The sequence below is a fragment of the Dasypus novemcinctus genome, chromosome 4, assembly GCF_030445035.2.
Source record: "Dasypus novemcinctus isolate mDasNov1 chromosome 4, mDasNov1.1.hap2, whole genome shotgun sequence".
NCBI classification, from domain to species: Eukaryota; Metazoa; Chordata; class Mammalia; order Cingulata; family Dasypodidae; genus Dasypus; species Dasypus novemcinctus.
This window is the reverse complement of record NC_080676.1, coordinates 160888673-160905346: the sequence shown is the minus strand read 5'-3', so window position 1 is coordinate 160905346 and position 16674 is coordinate 160888673. Positions and strand designations below refer to the sequence as shown.

Below are 16674 nucleotides of genomic sequence, written 5' to 3'. Positions count from 1 at the left end.
ATTTGAGCAAAGAGCAATGTAGGAGCCACAGCCCTTGAGCTATTGTGCACCAGAGCGGGTTGTGCTAAGGGTCTCTTGTCTAACCCACCCCACTATCCTATCCAGTGTGCACAGTCACCCGGGAGGAGCTGCTATCGGCCCAGTGCACTCAGGACAGCACTGAGCCTTGGGCAGCCAAGCTCCTGGCCCAGAGCCTTGCCTTTGCCTTGCCCTCTGCCTGGACCAAGCTCCCCTGACCTCTCGTGGCCTTCCCATCATTCACATGACAGACCTCGGTCTCCTTCAGAGGCCTGGGGTCCTCCCTACCAGCTGCCAGGGCCGTCTGCTCTTCCACTGGCCTCCTGGACAGGGGTCTCAGCCCTGTCCCTCAGGCTCCTTGTTCCCCCACTGCCATTAAAAACCACCTGCCCCGTATCACAGTCCCCCAGTGTGGCAGAAGATATCCATAAACTGAGCCAAAGTCTGGGTTTTTGGCCGAGGTCTCACGTGTAGTTCCCAGACCAGACCGTGGACACATGGAGGCATCAGAAATGGCCTAGGTTAGGAGGGAGGGACATGGGCAGGGGCAGCTTCACCTAAAGCTTCACCCCGATGCCACATCCTGGGGGCCTCAGCGCAGCTAATGGGGCTCAGCTGCAGGAGGCCAGCCTGTTTGGTTGCCCCAGGAAATGCATATGACTGCAGAAAAACCTGTGCCTGCAGAAAAGCCAGTGCCTGCAGTGCGTGGGAGTCTAATAACTGTGGCAGGTGACAGCGCTAGCTGTTACTAGGCTCTCGCTGGCTGAGCTGCTGTGGGCCCCTCCCTGGGGCCTTTCCTTTCTCTGAAGGGCTTCTGTGTCTTTTAGGCTTTAGGCTCCATCGCGCCTATAAATATTCTGGGGTTTCTTTACACCCCACCGCCTGCCCCCAGTAGCTCATTTCATTTCTGCGCAAGTAAGATGGCATTCTAACTATGGGGAAACAAGGATTGTCATGGTTCCGAAATTGTTGCAGAGGTAAGATTAAGGAAAAGATTCCCTTGACTTGGAGGAGGGCCTGGGTCCTGGCCTGTTTTAGATGGCCAAATAATATGCCCCCAACTCAGGGAAAAAAATACTAATATATAAGCAATATGTTGATACTTATAATACACATAGCAGTTATGTCCTAGCTATAATTATTAAACATGACTATCTTAAAAGAACATTCACATGTATTATTTAATATCTTTTCCTGGCAGTGCCACGTGGGGTCCCGCTGGCACCAGCTCCTGCTCTCCTTCCTCCCGCACCCCCCCCCCCCCCAGGGCTGTACTGCCTGTGCCTGCAAAGCTTTCCTATGGAACTTGGCCACTGCTTGTGGCCAGCTGTAAGACCAGGACAAGCCCCTCAACTTCTTCTGCCTCAGTTTCCTCACCTGAAAAGGGGATGGCAATAGTAGCTACTTCACGAGGTCGTCCTAGGCATTAAACACCCCACCGACCCTCCCTTCCCTTCTTAGTCCTTGACTCATGGCTCAGCACCCAACCGTTTGCGGTGCAATTCGCCTGTCTTTTCTGAAAGAGCGCAGGGGCTGCGCTCCGCAGGCATCTGGCATATGAGAAGCGCTGGAGCCGCTGCTGTCCCGCTACAGACCAGTGTCTCTCCAAGTTCACTCTGGGACGTTCCGCAGGGAGGGCAGGACGGAGAACCAAAGAGCCGGCCTAGGGGCCATGAGCAAATTCCATCCTCGCGACTCTCCGGTGCAGGGTGAGAGATGCGCTTCACAGCGGGCTCCCAGGCCGAGCATTTGCAGACGGTTCCTGCTCTTGCTCGGGTTCTCCGCGCCGGGTCCTGCTCCTCGCGGGAGACGCGCACCGGCTGCGGCGGGGGCTCGGGGCCACCCGGGTCCCAGCGCCGCGCGCCCCCACCCCTGGCGCCGCGGCGGGTCCTCGCGGGCCTGCTCGTCACCTCTCAGGTTTCCTGTGCGCCCCGCCGCGCCGCTCCTCCCACCTCCCCAGTGCCGAGAGCGGGGCAACCTGCTGAGCGCCCCCGGGCCCCGAGGGGCGAGACCCCAGCCCGGCTGCGTGGAATGCCGCTGGGAGCTGGCTGCGGGTTCCCCCGCCCCGGCCTGCCGCCGGGGCGCCCCGCGCACGGTAAGGCCCCGGGGACATTTCCACGGGGGCTGGGGCTCCTGGACGCGCGGCCGCGCCCGCCCCTGCGGCAGCCGGGCGAGTGCGAGGCGTGGGTGCCTGCGCCGCGGTCAAACGCTGATGGCTTTGGAGCACCTTGGACCGCAGGGTTTTTTGTTTCGTTTTGTCTTAATTAAGAATAAGCAAATTGCAAAGTGATTACAGGAAAATTTGATCAAATTTGGCTTAACAGTATATTAATTTACAAAATCTTATCGCTTGTCACAAAGAAATTGTGCTGCCTGGTTGACAAGGTGCACACGTAAGATTTGGGGATTAACACATGATAAAACGTTGCACAATTAAGCAGAATAACTCAGCCTAAAAGCAAACAACTCCTAAGCTCCAGTGGCAGGCTTCGTGGATCTCCCTGCAGAGTGTGTGGGAGCTGTGGAGGTGGCTGACAGGCAGGTGTAAAAGGCTTCACCTAAGAATGGCAGTGGGACTTCCGGCTGTGGGAGAGTGATGTCTCTTTAGACCATTCCTAAATACAGTCTAGGGAGTTTAAGATTTTATTACCAACATTTCATTTTTTTTTTTTTTGCAAGAGCCATACCACTCATTTTATGTGTGTGTGAGTGTGTAATACCTGCAGTAAATATCTGCATTTCAAGAACTTTTTTTTCAGTCTTGTTTAGGTTTCACTTTGTGGGAGATAAATGCATTTTGCGATAACAGGAACTCCTTTGCCTGTAGTCATAAGAGGTTGTGAAGTTATTTTTCACTCTTCTGCCAGCAGTGTGAACAAAAACTTCTCTGTTTTGTGTAACAACCTTTTGTGACTATTACCACCTCTCACCTGGGTCGCTTTATTTACAATTTCTGCCCTTGCTCAATGAGATCTTGGAAGAGTAGAACTGAGTGCAGATAGATCTGGACAAGTGTCAGGTTCCAAGGAGTCTGGGAGTGGAGGTGGCCACTGTTTAGAGTGTGCTGTAGATGTAGGAAAGTGAGAGTTGCATCTGTGGGTGAAGGCTGTGATGAGGCTACTCATCCTTATGTGTAGTAACGTATTTCAAAGAAGTTATGTAGTCTGGTATATGCCCAATATTCTATGGAGATTCCTCTTGACAACAGGTATATGTAATACGCAGTTTCCATTTCAGGGAGAGCACATACACGAGCCTTCTTTTAAAGAGTGCCTGCGTACATAGTGAGACGTTTTCACTCTCACTTTTCTTCTCTTTTCAAGTCAGTCATCTTTTATTGCTCCCTCTTAATGTAAATTCCGAGTTAATGAAAATGTCCTGGGTGCAGGGAGGATCTCCAGGTGCAGTCCATTCAAGTTTAGTTCCTGAAGTGCATCTTAGAAAGTTAACCTATTTCACTAAGCCCTCTCTTCAAAAAGTTGACAAGGACAATGTTGCCTTTGGGAATGTGCTTGTAGACACAGCCACCCTTTCTTCTGTCGGATTTCTAAGCAGGTACTTTGAACAAACAAGGACTGCCTTGCATGTTGGGTTTCCTGAGGTTCTATGTACCTCTATTTAACTGGCCTCCTAGAATGGGTGAAACTCTTCATCCTGCCAGCAGGGGACAGCGGGGCTGAGGCTGTCCTTCCTGGGTCCTGCTTGACCGCAGGCACTGGACAACTGCTCAGCTCAATCTGGGAAGGGTGTCGGGGGCCTCCAATCCTCCTTCCAAGCCATGGGGTTGGCTTTGGGCTTGGAGCCCAGGTCCTGGTACCCCAGGGGAGCTCTGTGAATGCTGGTCCATTTCACTGGGCTCCTGATCAAGTATCCACTTGGTTTTCTGCCAGGACCACATCCTGCCCCTGAATCCTGGTTCCAATGGCTTTCCAAAAGCAGGCCATTATATGTTTTGTCATAGCTCACAGAATTGTGCAGGACCGAGTGTAAACTATAATGTAAACTATAGGCCACGGTTAGCAGCAGCGCTGCAATATGTGCTCATCAATTGTAGCAAATGTACCGCTTGGCACTGGTGAGCCAAGGATTAGAAATGAATCCCACGGGTCCCATACCTTCCCTGCATCTGAGTTCTCAGCAGTGGACCACGATGGGATGGTGTCTCAAACCTGATGAACCTTGACCTACAAGGTCCCTGCCCATCTGCCTCTGACTATTGCCAGGAGCCTTATTCCCCAGCTTCCCCAGATTGGTGTATTTGGGTGAACCCAGTTCTTTAACCTTCTGTGGCCACTGGGTTTCAGTTGACTATTCTCCTCTGCTCCCTGTTACTGCCTTCTCCAGCGCTCCTCTCAGACCTCCAGTTCCAAGTTTTTTTCCTTTTACTAAGGAAGGGGTGACAGCCCCCGAGCCTGAATCTGAAAAGGCAAAGCATCTGGGTGATTTTGACAACTAAAGTGGCCTTTGGTGGAAAATTGGAACTAGGAGATCCGAGTATCCTGCAATGGGACTCCTTTGAAAAATTAATTGTCCCAGATTTTCATCTAATCTTTGAGCATGTCCCATATCATCTGTCAGGGAAAAAAACCAACAGTCATTTAGGACCAAGTTAAGTCAAGAAAATATTTGATCATTCATTCATGCATTCAGTAAATATTCATTTAGAGTTCAAGAGCATTGCCTCTGGAGCCAGGTTGCATAGGTTCAAATTCCAGCTCTGTCACTTACGTGCTGGGTGGCTTCGGGCAAATTACTTAATTTCACTGAGCCTCAATTTCCCCAGTTGAAATTGAGGGTAATAATAGAACTTATTTCATAGACAGTAGTTATAAAGATTACATGGTTCAATATATATAAAGTTTTGGAACCGTTCCAGGAATATAATAATTGTTATCTAAGTTATAGCTGATACTATTATTATTTGCCTATTATGTGCCAAACACTTTTATCAGTCTCAAAACATTGGATCAGAAGTGAGGTCTGAAAACAAAGAAACAAAACTAGATTTCTTTTACTTAAAAAAATAACTTCGTTATAAAATAATTGCCAAAAAGATGTGCCAAAACTATTTTGAACAAGAGCAGAATGGCTGGAGTAAGATGACTGATGTCAGAGAAGCCATGTTTGTTGGTTTTTTAAACCTCTGATTTTCTATAATTACCTGAAGGCATTCCTTGATGTTACTGTTTCAGGTTACAGCTCTGTCTTCTTCTATTTCTTACTGTTTCTAATTTATTTATTAGTTTCGTAGAGGTGTTTTGCCTATCAGTGTGTCTCCTGAATGCTGCAAGTTCCTTTTTAAATCTCATTCTGTCTCCTTGTCATTTCATTCAGTGTCTCGTTTTGCTGATTTCTTGTTCTCAATTTCTGAGAGCAGCAAATCATTTATTGTGAAAACTTAAATCTCTTTCTGGAAATACATTTTTTCCCAGACTACCTTCTTCACTGTCTTTTGTATATTCCCTTCCCTCTTCATCTTTCCTTCTTTTCTGTAGCATTTAATCTTGTTTGCCCTGCCATATCTTTAATCATATTTTCCTGCCAGTATCTTTTTATATCAAACATATTTAAAAGGGTAAAATTTACTGTACCTTCAAAGAATTTGCGTGAGTTATCCTTGATTGCGTGTATCTGTGTGAAATCTGTTTTCTCCCCGGAGCTTCAGTTGTGTACAGGGCCTGAGGTTTTAGCTTTTCCATTGCCTGAGGATACATAGGAGAGCGCGGCACAGCAGGAACTGTGGATAATTATGATTGGTGGATTTAGTCTTTAAACTTTTTTTCTTGCAATTTTACTAAAAGTTGCTTTCAAGGTACACTGTGGTTTCAGATTGTCCCAAATTCAGCATGTAGGTTGGAAACTTACTTTCCCCCCAAATTATGAAGTATTTCAAATATTCATTCAGGTCAGAGAATAAGAGACAGACCATATGTGTGCCTACAATATAGCTGTGTTGAGTTCTAGCATGTTACTATTCTTGATTATTTTGTGTGTGGGGGGAGGAGAGTCTGTTATATTTTTTTTAGATACTTTTTTATTTTTAAAGAAGTTTTAGATTACATAAATGTTACTTCAAAAAATATTTATATATAGGGGATTCCCATATACCCCACCTGCTTCCCCTCCCACTCATTAACAGCATCTTTCATGAGTGTGGTACAATTGTTAAAATTGGTAAGCATATATAGAAGCATTGTACTAACCAAGGATTGTAATTTACATGTAGTTTACACTTGGCCCAACACAATTTTGTAGCTTTTGACAAAATGTATAATAGCTGTATGTATAACGGCCTGTATTCTTTATTCCAATGTCATGTAGGACAATCCCAAAATGCCCCCGTGTTATACCTAGTCTTCCTTCTCCCTCCCCTCAGAACCTCTGGTGGCCACTCTCTTTATGTCAGTTGTACAAGTTCTTCCACTGCTAGACCAATATTAGGTCTACTTCAGTCCATAGTTACTTTCTCCCCTTATATTGGTTCATTCCTCATTCTTAAGGCTTTGGGGATGGTAATGCCCACCCTGTCTCTGATTGAGATGGGGCTTAGATCCCAAGGGGCAGATGGATGGAGCTGTATTGCTTGTAGTTGCAGATGCTCTCTGCTTCCTGGGATGGGCATTGTCCATCATCATCCTTTTGTTAGTTGTCCTCTATGAACTGGAGAGTAGGTGTTGTAACTCTGATGAGACTCAGGGCTCAACTGGCATATGAACAGACTGAAGACTGAAGTCTCTGGAACATGGATTTAACAAACGTAGAGTGAATTACAGGTTTAAATAAATGGGGCAGAAGAGCCATATATAGCGAAATTATAAATGAGTCTAACTCTGTTACATTGGGGAGCATATATTCCAAAGTAGGGTTTGCTGACAGGGTGCTGAATTCCTGAGATTATCTGCCTTACCTCTGGTGTCTCGATGTCTCTGGAGCCCTCAGGTACCCTGCTGTTTACTGTGGCAGTCAGTAAGATCCTACTGAGATATTCATAAGCATAACCTCTAGAATAATCTTCCGACTCACTTTGAAACCTCTGCCCTAAAAAAGTCATTTCTATTTAATATTTCCCCCTTTTGGTTAAGGTCTTTTTCCAAATTCATCGCTAGTTGGTGCTTGGTACTAAACCCTTGCTGCCAGGGAGGCTCATCCCCAGAAGTCATGTCCCATGCTGGAAGGAAGCAAGTGAGTTTATATGCTGAGTTTAGCTTAGAGAAAGGCCACATTTGAGCAACAAGAAGACTTTCAGGAGGTAACTCTTAGGCAATATATAGTACTAAGCTAAGTTTCAATTTCCCTAGAAAAGGTTCATAAGTACAGCCATCAATTTCAAGGCCCTGGTGTCATGGTCTGCCCATGTACTCAGGGGATTCTTGCTGCTCAATTACAGAATGTAGCAGGACTTCCTAAGATGGGAGTTCAATATTTTTTTTTGGTATTGTGTCGTAGACTATCCATGGAACTGGGTAGGGGATTGGAGGAAGGAGCAGGTGAACCACAGGTCTGTGGTTAAAACTACAATGGTAGAAATATTCTTTTGGCAACTAGGGCAAGCTTTACATGGGATTACTGGTGTAAAGCTTTGGAGGTGGGATGAAATGCAGGATAAGGAGCACCTGGTGCAGCCTCTTCTGACTTTACTTGCTTCTAATTTTAAATGATAATACAAAGTTAAAGCCATCTATGAAGCCTCCTCTGCAGCTCTCCCCAATCCTCCCTCCTTCCTTTATTCCCTTCTCATTTATCATGAATGTTAGTTTTCTTTCCCATGTGTGGTATTTAAATCATATGAGTATCCACAGTTAATATGTATAGTATTGTTTCAAGCTTTCTAAAATGGTTTCATGCTGTCATTTCATACTGCAGTTCTTTTTCACTTTGTCCAGTGTTGAAATTAATCCATGTTGAGACATGTAGCTCTAGTTCATTTATTTTTACTGCTATATAAAATTCAGTTGTAGGGTTATACTGCAAGTAATTTAACTATTTTTTTGTTTATGGATATTTACATTGTTTTCATTTTTTTATACAAAACTGATATAATAAGCATTCTTGTTAATATCTCCTTTTACACACATGTCAGTTTTCTTCAAAGTATATACCTAGTAAAGGATGATTGGTTGGGTGCACGTATATCTTCATCTTTCCAAAATACAAAGAATGCTTTCCAATGTGGTTGCACCAATTTATACCCCACTCACCATATAACTCAATAACTTAATTCCTGTTTCTCTACATCCTTATCAACACATAAAGTGATTGGCTTTTAAATTTTTGTTAATATGATGGTTGTGAAATTGAAATAGTATCTTATTGTTTTAAGGTCCATTTGCCTGGTTCTAATAAAGCTGATCACCTTTTAATTTATATCTTTTTATACCTGATTCATTTGGGTTTCCTCCATGAATTACCTCTTCATATCTTTGGCTCATTTTTCATTTTGGTTGTCTTTGTCTTAATGATTTGTAGAAATTTGTTTGGAAATTCTAATAACCCTTTATTTTAGTAATATACATTATATTTACTTCTACTCAGTGGCTTGAATTTTAAAATTTTAAAGGTACATTATATTGAACTATCATTTTTAATTTAGTCAGATTTACCATTTTTTCATTTATGGTTTGTACTTTTTTTCTCAAGAAATTTTTTCCCTCTCTTTGGTTTTCAATGTATTATATAATATGTATATATATACATATATATTATATAATATATATTTTCTTTTAAAAGTCAAACTTTTGCTTTTTATATCTTTTTTACTCCTCCTTGGATTTATCTTTAGTTTGTTGTAAGGGCTTATTTTCCATGGGAATAGTCAGTAGTCATATATCACTATTCAAGAATCTCTCCTTAGTGATTTGTAATTCCATTTCTGTCATATATATGTAGATCTGTTTCTGGGTTACCTATCCTATTTTATTAGTCTATGCCTTACAAATATCTCATTGACTTAATTGTATGGCCTTATAATAAGGCTTGATATATAGGGCAAATTTCCCATTTTGTTTTTCTTTATATCATATTTAACTGCTTTTGGCCTTTTGTTCTATATATCGGTTTTAGTCTCAGTTTTTAGGTTCAATTTAAAAATATGCAGGCCTGTTTCTGTGCTCCTTTTTTTTTTTTTTTTTGTCATTTGTATATTTTGTCTGGTTCTGTCCCAATAACACTTTGCCTTAATAATTATGTTTTTTAATAACTCTTACCCTGGTAAGGTAGGCTACCCCACCTTGTTTTTCCAGGCAGGTCTTTTAGTTTTGGGGAGAAATTATATCTTTATGATATTGAGTTTTTCTATCCACGCACATGGCATATTTCCACTTATTTCAGTTCCTATGTTTTTGTTATATTTGTTGTTTAGCATATTGCTATTTGTTATATTGTTTATTGAGTGTTCTTCAGTAACATTTTGCAATATAGCAGTCTTTCACATATTCTTTTTAATTTAGCACTTGATACCTTGCTTCCAGTTTTGATGCTTTTATGAATGAGATTTTTTATTAATGTTTTGTTGCCACATTTTAAAAACTTTTTTATTTAAAAATAATTCTAGATTTACAGAAAAGTAGCAAAAATTGGAGAGTTCCTAAACCTTTCATCCACCTTCCCATAATGTTAACAGCTTCAATAACTATAGTTCAGTTACTGAGAGCAGGAAATTAACATTGGTACAATACAGAGACTGTTTGAATTTTGCCAGTTTTTCTGCTAATGTCCTTTTTCAGATCCATGATCCAAGCCAGAATTCCATGTTGCACTTACTTGGGTTATCTCCATATTCTCCTCCAATCTCTGATAGTTTCATAGTCTTTCTTTGTCTTCCAAGAACGTGATATTTTGGAAGAGTCCAGGGCAGTTGTTTTGTAGACTCTTCCTCAATTTGGATTTGTCTGATGTTTTCTTGTGAGTAGACTGAGGTTATGCATTTTTGTAAGAATACCACAGACATTGGGAAACGGACTTTGGCCCAGTGGTTAGGGCGTCCGTCTACCATATGGGAGGTCCGCGGTTCAAACCCCGGGCCTCCTTGACCCGTGTGGAGCTGGCCATGCGCAGTGCTGATGCGCGCAAGGAGTGCCGTGCCACGCAAGGGTGTCCCCCGCGTGGGGGAGCCCCACGCGCAAGGAGTGCGCCCGCCCGTGAGGAAAAGCCGCCCAGCGTGAAAAGAAAGAGCAGCCTGCCCAGGAATGGCGCTGCCCACACTTCCCGTGCCGCTGACGACAACAGAAGCGGACAAAGAAACAAGACGCAGCAAATAGACACCAAGAACAGACAACCAGGGGAAGGGGGGAAATTAAATAAATAAATAAAATCTTTAAAAAAAAAAAAAAAAAGAATACCACAGACATTTAATAAATGTGATAAAATTTACTATTGGTTCTGGTAGTTTCTGTGTAGATTATGCTGAATGTTTTGCCTAGATAATTGTATTAGACATTTTGATTATTTGTGCTGTGGGAGGATTTTATTTCCCCAAACTCTTGAAATTAGGCAAAACCATGTGACTTTTTTGCCAAAGACAGGTCCTAAAATGGTGTGAGTGGAACCATTTAATTGCTGGGAATTGATTTTCAGCTCTCTTTTGCTTTGCTTATATAAGCATATGTTGGTGTGAATATGTCATAACATAGAAATAGCATAAAATAATAAATCAATGTATGAAGGATAGCCACTTTGAAGAGTAGCCTGGGATAGTGGTGGACTTTGCCTGTGTTAAAATAAACTTATGTAGTGTCAAGATACTGAGATTTGGGGGTAGTATAGCCTAACCTATCTGGTCAAGATCAAGACCCAATATCACTGCTTTTACTTAACATTGTACTGGAGGTCCTAACCAATGCAACAAGACCAGAAAAAATTAAGAAATTTAAGAAGGGTAATTGAAGAAACCAAACTATCCTTATTTACTGCTAGTATGATTATTTGATCTTGATCTAAATGGAAATGCTTTTTAAGTTTCACTTTTAAGTGTGATTTTGCTTTTGGTGCTTCAATTATACCCTTTCCCAAGGGACTTAAAGAAGTTTCCTTTATTATAAATTATTGCTGAATTTTACTGATTCTTATTTTTATGCATCTTTTGAGGAAACCATGTGTTTGTTTTTCTCCTTTAATTTACTGATGCACAATGGATGGATAAACAAAATGTGGCGTATACATATGATGGACTGTTACTCAGCTGTAAGAAAGAATGAAGTGTTGTCACATGCAACAACATGGATGAATCTTGTAGACCTTATGTTGAGTGAAGTAAGCCAGTCTCTATAGGACACATATTGCATGATCTCACTGATGTGAACTAATGATACTGAGCAGACTCTCAGAGATAGAGTCTGGAAGACAGGTTACCAGGAAGTCGAAAGGGAGTAGAGAGTGTTAAGACCATGCTCAGTCTGGGCTGAATCTATGATAAGGTGAATGGGGATGGTCTGACAGTGGGTGGGGTGATGATGGTACAGGGATGTGAGTGGGATCAACAGTGCTGAAGTGTGAGTGTGAGTAGGGCTGGGATGATTTGGGCTATCCATGGAGCTGAGGAGAGAGCTGGAGTAAGGAACAGCTGAACTCAGGGAAGTTGAGAACTATGGTTGGGAATGCAATTATGGGAGTGTCATTTTGGCACCTATGGCAAGGGAGGGTCCTAGGTGCACAGTGTCAGTGGTGGGAGGGTTTTGTGGGAAAGGATACAACTGGGGCGTGCCTCTGTGGAATATGAATTTGTTCATGTTATCTTAGGGTGTTATTTCAGTGGGTGGACAGCCTCAAAATAACCAACAAAATATTAAATGCCCATCCTGGGCAGTTCTGCTGCATTCTCAAATAGAGTGGCAAGATTCTCTAGCATACACAGGCAGTGCATAATAAAAGAAAACAGAGGAATGTGCCAAGCCCTCAATATTAATGCTTGTACTTATGAACGTTATTCTTATAAAATTGAAACTTAGCCTAATAATAACTATTGCATAAGAATTACCTCCTGAAAACTTCCTTGTTACTCAAATGTGGCCTCTCTCTAAACCAAAACAGCAAATACAGTCACTGCTTTTCCCTGGCTTGGGACCTGACTCCTGGGGATGAACCTCCCTGGCACTGAGCCATTAATACCAAGCACCAACCAGAAAAGCATTTAGAAAAAAGACCTTGACCAAAAGGGGGAAACATTAAATGTGACAATATTTATGGCTGAGAGATTTCAGAGTGAGTCAGGAGGTCATTCCAGAGGTTAAACTTATGCCCATCTCAGGAGGATTTCACCAACTGCCACAGTAAGCAGTGTCTCAAGCAGGGGTGCTCCTGAGGCTCTGGAGACATCGAGACACCATAGGCAAGGCACACAGCACCATGAAATCAGCACCCAATTGGTGGGCCTTATTTTGGAATATGTAATAATTTATATCCCTGATGTAACAGAGTTAGACTAATTTATAATTTCCCTACACATGATTCTTTTACCACATTTATTTGAACCTATATTTAGCACTATACCCATTACATATTTGTCCCAGAGTCTTAAATCTTCGGTCTGGTCATATGCCTTTTGAACTCTGAACCTCAGCAGAGTTGCAGCCAACATTACTTTCCAGTTCATCAGATGGACAACACCCATCTCAAAAAACAGAGTATCTACAACTGCAAGAAAAACAGTTCCATCCATCTGCCTGCCCCATGGGATCTAAGCCCCCTCTCAATCTGAAGCAGAGAGGGCATCACCATCCCAACATCCTCAAGATTGAGGAATGCACAAACATAAGAAGGGAATGAAACCTTGAACCAAAGTAGACTTATCATTATTGTGGTAATAGAAGAACTTGTAGCATTGTTATAAAGATAGTGGTTATCAGAGCTTCTGAGGAGAGGGGAAAGGAAGAATAGGTAGAACATAGGGCCTTTTTTAGGGTTTTGGAATTATTCTGCATGATATTACATTGATGGATACCAGCTATCATACATTTTATCAAAACCTATAAAATTGTACAGTGCAATGTGTAAACCATAATGTTAACTTTAGACCATGGTTAGTAGTAGTGCTTCAATATTTGTTCATCATTTGGAACAAATGTAGGAAATTATGTAAGATGCTATTAATAGGGGAAAATGTGAGAGGAGTGGGGTAGATGGAAATCCCCTTTACTTTCAAGGTAACTTTTCTGTAATCTAAAATTTCTTTAAAAATGAAGTTTATTACATGAACATAAAAAGAGAGAGAGAGAGCAGCATGGAGTTCAGCGGTCCCATGTTCAGCCATCCCAGGCTTAAACATAATTATATGCCTGCTTTTCCTCTAAGATTAACTATAGATTTCCCATTAATTATAACATCAGGTTGTTTAATCATTCATTAAATAAATTCCAGTGAACTGTCACTGATTTATTGAATAAAATGAAAACAAGTGAAGAAAAAACAGTTCCTGTCTTTGTTATGCTCTTATCAAATTTGGCTTTGTAGCAGCATAGTCATTCCAGAGCCAGAGAAAAATATTCGTAATTTTCTACTTTGAAATATTACTGTGCACATATGCACTAAGAGAAACTTAAAGCCCTGCAAAAAAAAAAAAATACTGATGTAGTATATTGAGACATTTGATGTTTTATTTAGAAACTTTTTTGGTGTTTTATTTAGAAACTGTTTTATTTAGATGTTTTATTTAGAAATGATGTTCATGTTCAAAAGAGAAACTGTTCATAATTTTCTTTTCTTTTGCTATATTTGTCTGAAGCTAAGTATTTTTCCATTCTCTGAAACAGCTTGTACAAAAGAGGGAAATTTTTATTGCTTTTTTTTTTTTGAAGTCTAGTAAAGCTCACCTCTAAATCTATCTGGGTGGTTGTCTTTTAGGGTGGGTGCAGGTGGAATTTGATTACTAATTTAATGTCTTTAATTGTTACTTGAGTATTCAGTTCCTATTTCTTCTTCTCTGAATTTTGTTAGTATGTGGTTTGCTACAAAATTATTTCATCTAAGTTTTGAAGTTTATTGGCATACATATGTTCATAATATTCCCTTAGTATTTAAAAAATCTCCCTCTCTGTGGTTGTGGACCCTTTTCCTTTTAAATATTATTTTAAAATCTGATAAATTTTACATGTGAAATGTAAAAGAATGTTTACTCTTTTTCTAGGCAGATCTCTCTACATATTTATTAAATGAAATTTATTTTCTGCTTGAATCATTTTGATTACCAATTTTTTGTCTGCTTGAGTTTTACATTTTTTTTTCATTATTATTATTTTTATTCAAACAATGTAAATTCCAATAGCTTTCCTTAAAAAGACATGGTTCACTTTGGTATTAGAATATACTAAAAGATTTGGAAAGTTAAGGCAATAAAACATTTGAGGGAATACTGGAATCTTTTTAAAACAGGTCTATATAGTTTCATCAATCAATATAATCTTGAGGAAGAAAAAGAGCACAGACCAAAATAATAGGATAATTCTATGCAATGCTTTGGAACAGTTTATCAACTTTAAATTGTTTCACAAATACTTATCCTAATAATGTACCGCCTTGATTCGAAGAGTCCATCTAAGGAATAACAATTGAGGGGACAAAATTATTCTTAAACTAAATATACATGGCACGATCATATTAAATGAAAATGCATAACATTATCCATATTAACATACTACTACTTCCTTCTTTGATATACAAGTCTAAGAGGCTTTCTGAATCTTCCTTAAACTCTTAATTTTGACCGATGGATCAGATGGTTCAGCTCCTTAGTAACAGTCTTTCACAAAACATGAATTAGTCACACAGACCTCTCTCAGCTTTGAAAATTCCAAAATCTATTCTAGGAATACTTTACTATTTCTAAAACCTTTGCTAACATTTTTGGCACGTGACAAGCAATCTTTTACATTCAAAATGCATCATTTTCATAGCAATATAGCAATGCAGCAAGTACTAGAAGACATTCAAAATGAAGAAACCAAATGTAATTTAAAATTTAACCGCCTGCAATGATATCAATCAAAATAATTCACCTAAGGAGACAATCAGATGAACAGATACATTCACTACAAGTTCTCAAGGGCAATAGGACGCTTCCAAGAGATCAGTAAAGTAAAAAAAATTTCATAATAATAAGATATTATTTGCCTGCTCCATTCATTCTTTATTCTCCCATGAATGTTCAGAGCAGTTCTCCAAAGGCTCACTGCTCTGACAGTTAATGGAATGTATGTTCTTATGTTTTAAAAACTCTGAATTTAATTAATAATTCAATAAATATCAAACCTCCATGGGATCTTAATAATTTTTCAGAATTTAAAGATATACTGAGATTGAAAAGTCCTTCACGTCTGAGGTCAGCACTTCCAGGCAGACTCCTTCCAGTATACTGACACTTGATAGCCTTCCCAGGGGAAAACAAGTCCCTTTTTTTTTTTCTACTATTAACTTGATCTTATATTTGATTTATTGATTATCCATCCAACAGTTCATCTTGTTTTTATGCATTTCAAAGCAAGTTGCAAATATCAGTAAGAGTCTCCTTAAATATTTCAGCTTACATATCATTAGTTAGTGTTTAAAATTTATTTATTTATTTTTGTCTTTATTTATTTTTTTAATATTACATTAAAAAAATATTAGGTCCCCATATACCCCCCACCCCCTTCACCCCACTTCTCTCCCCATAGCAACAAATTCCTCCATCATCATGAGACATTCACTGCATTTAGTGAATACATCTCAGAGCACCACTGCACCTCATGGCCAAAGGTCCACATCATAGCCCACACTCTCCGACATTCCATCCAGTGGGCCATGGGATGACATACAATGTCCGGTAACTGTCTCTGCAGCATCACCCAGGACAACTTGAGTCCCGAAACCGCCCCCACATCTCATCTCTTCCTCCCATTCCCCACACCTAGCAGCCACCATGGCCACTTTTTCCACACCAATGCCACATTTTCTTCGATTACTAATCACAATAGTTCATGAATAGAATATCAGTAAGTCCACTCTCATCCATATTCTATTCCTCTGTCCTGTGGACCTTGGAATGGTTGTATCCACTCCACATCTATATCAAGAGGGGGCTTAAATTCCACATGGATGCTGGATGCAATCCTCCTGCTTTCAGTTGTAGGCACTCTTGTCTCCATGGTGTGGTGGTTGACCTTCCTTAGTTCCATGTTAGCTGAGTGGGGTAAGTCCAACAAACCAGAGTGTAGGAGCTGAAGTTTTTTGAGGCTCAGGGCCTGGCTATCATATGGTCAGTCCAGAGATTCATATCCCCTGGGTATATATTAAACCCCAGCACCACCTACAGTTCTGGTAAAAGTAACAGGAGAGGCTTGTGAACAAAGATCACATCTGAGTCCAGCTCCATCACACAGAAACACAAACTCCAAAGTAGGGCCAACTGACATGGCACTGAACTCCATCTGCCATAACCATAGAACCTGTGGGTCTCTGTAGACCTCAGAAGAACCAATACCCGGTTGTATCTACTTTATCTGTCTCTGGGACTCTGCTGAGGTGTGCATAAGGGCAACCCCTCTGATAGCCTCCCAGCTCTTTTTTGGAGACTCATAGCCATATAAACTCATTTGTCCTTTCCATTTCCCCCTTGATTTGGGTCAAAAAGCATTTTTAACTCCTGGTATTATATGTAGACTGAGATATTCTGCTGGTCTGAGTTGACCC

General features: G+C 40.8%; 1 protein-coding gene across 4 annotated transcripts in view; it reads left to right on the top strand.

Moving 5' to 3' along the window:
* The first annotated feature begins 1484 nt into the window (after nt 1-1484).
* Nucleotides 1485-16674, top strand: part of B3GALT5 (beta-1,3-galactosyltransferase 5) — an 88275-nt gene continuing 73085 nt past the window's right edge. Inside the window, exon 1 of one of the 4 annotated variants that reach the window (XM_071214973.1) lies at nt 1485-1727. The gene's annotated coding sequence lies outside the window, so the exon portion shown is untranslated. Of the gene's footprint in view, nt 1728-1782; nt 2114-16674 lie in introns of those variants that run through there. The other 3 variants (XM_058296254.2, XM_058296252.2, XM_071214972.1) reach the window with 3 other exon arrangements.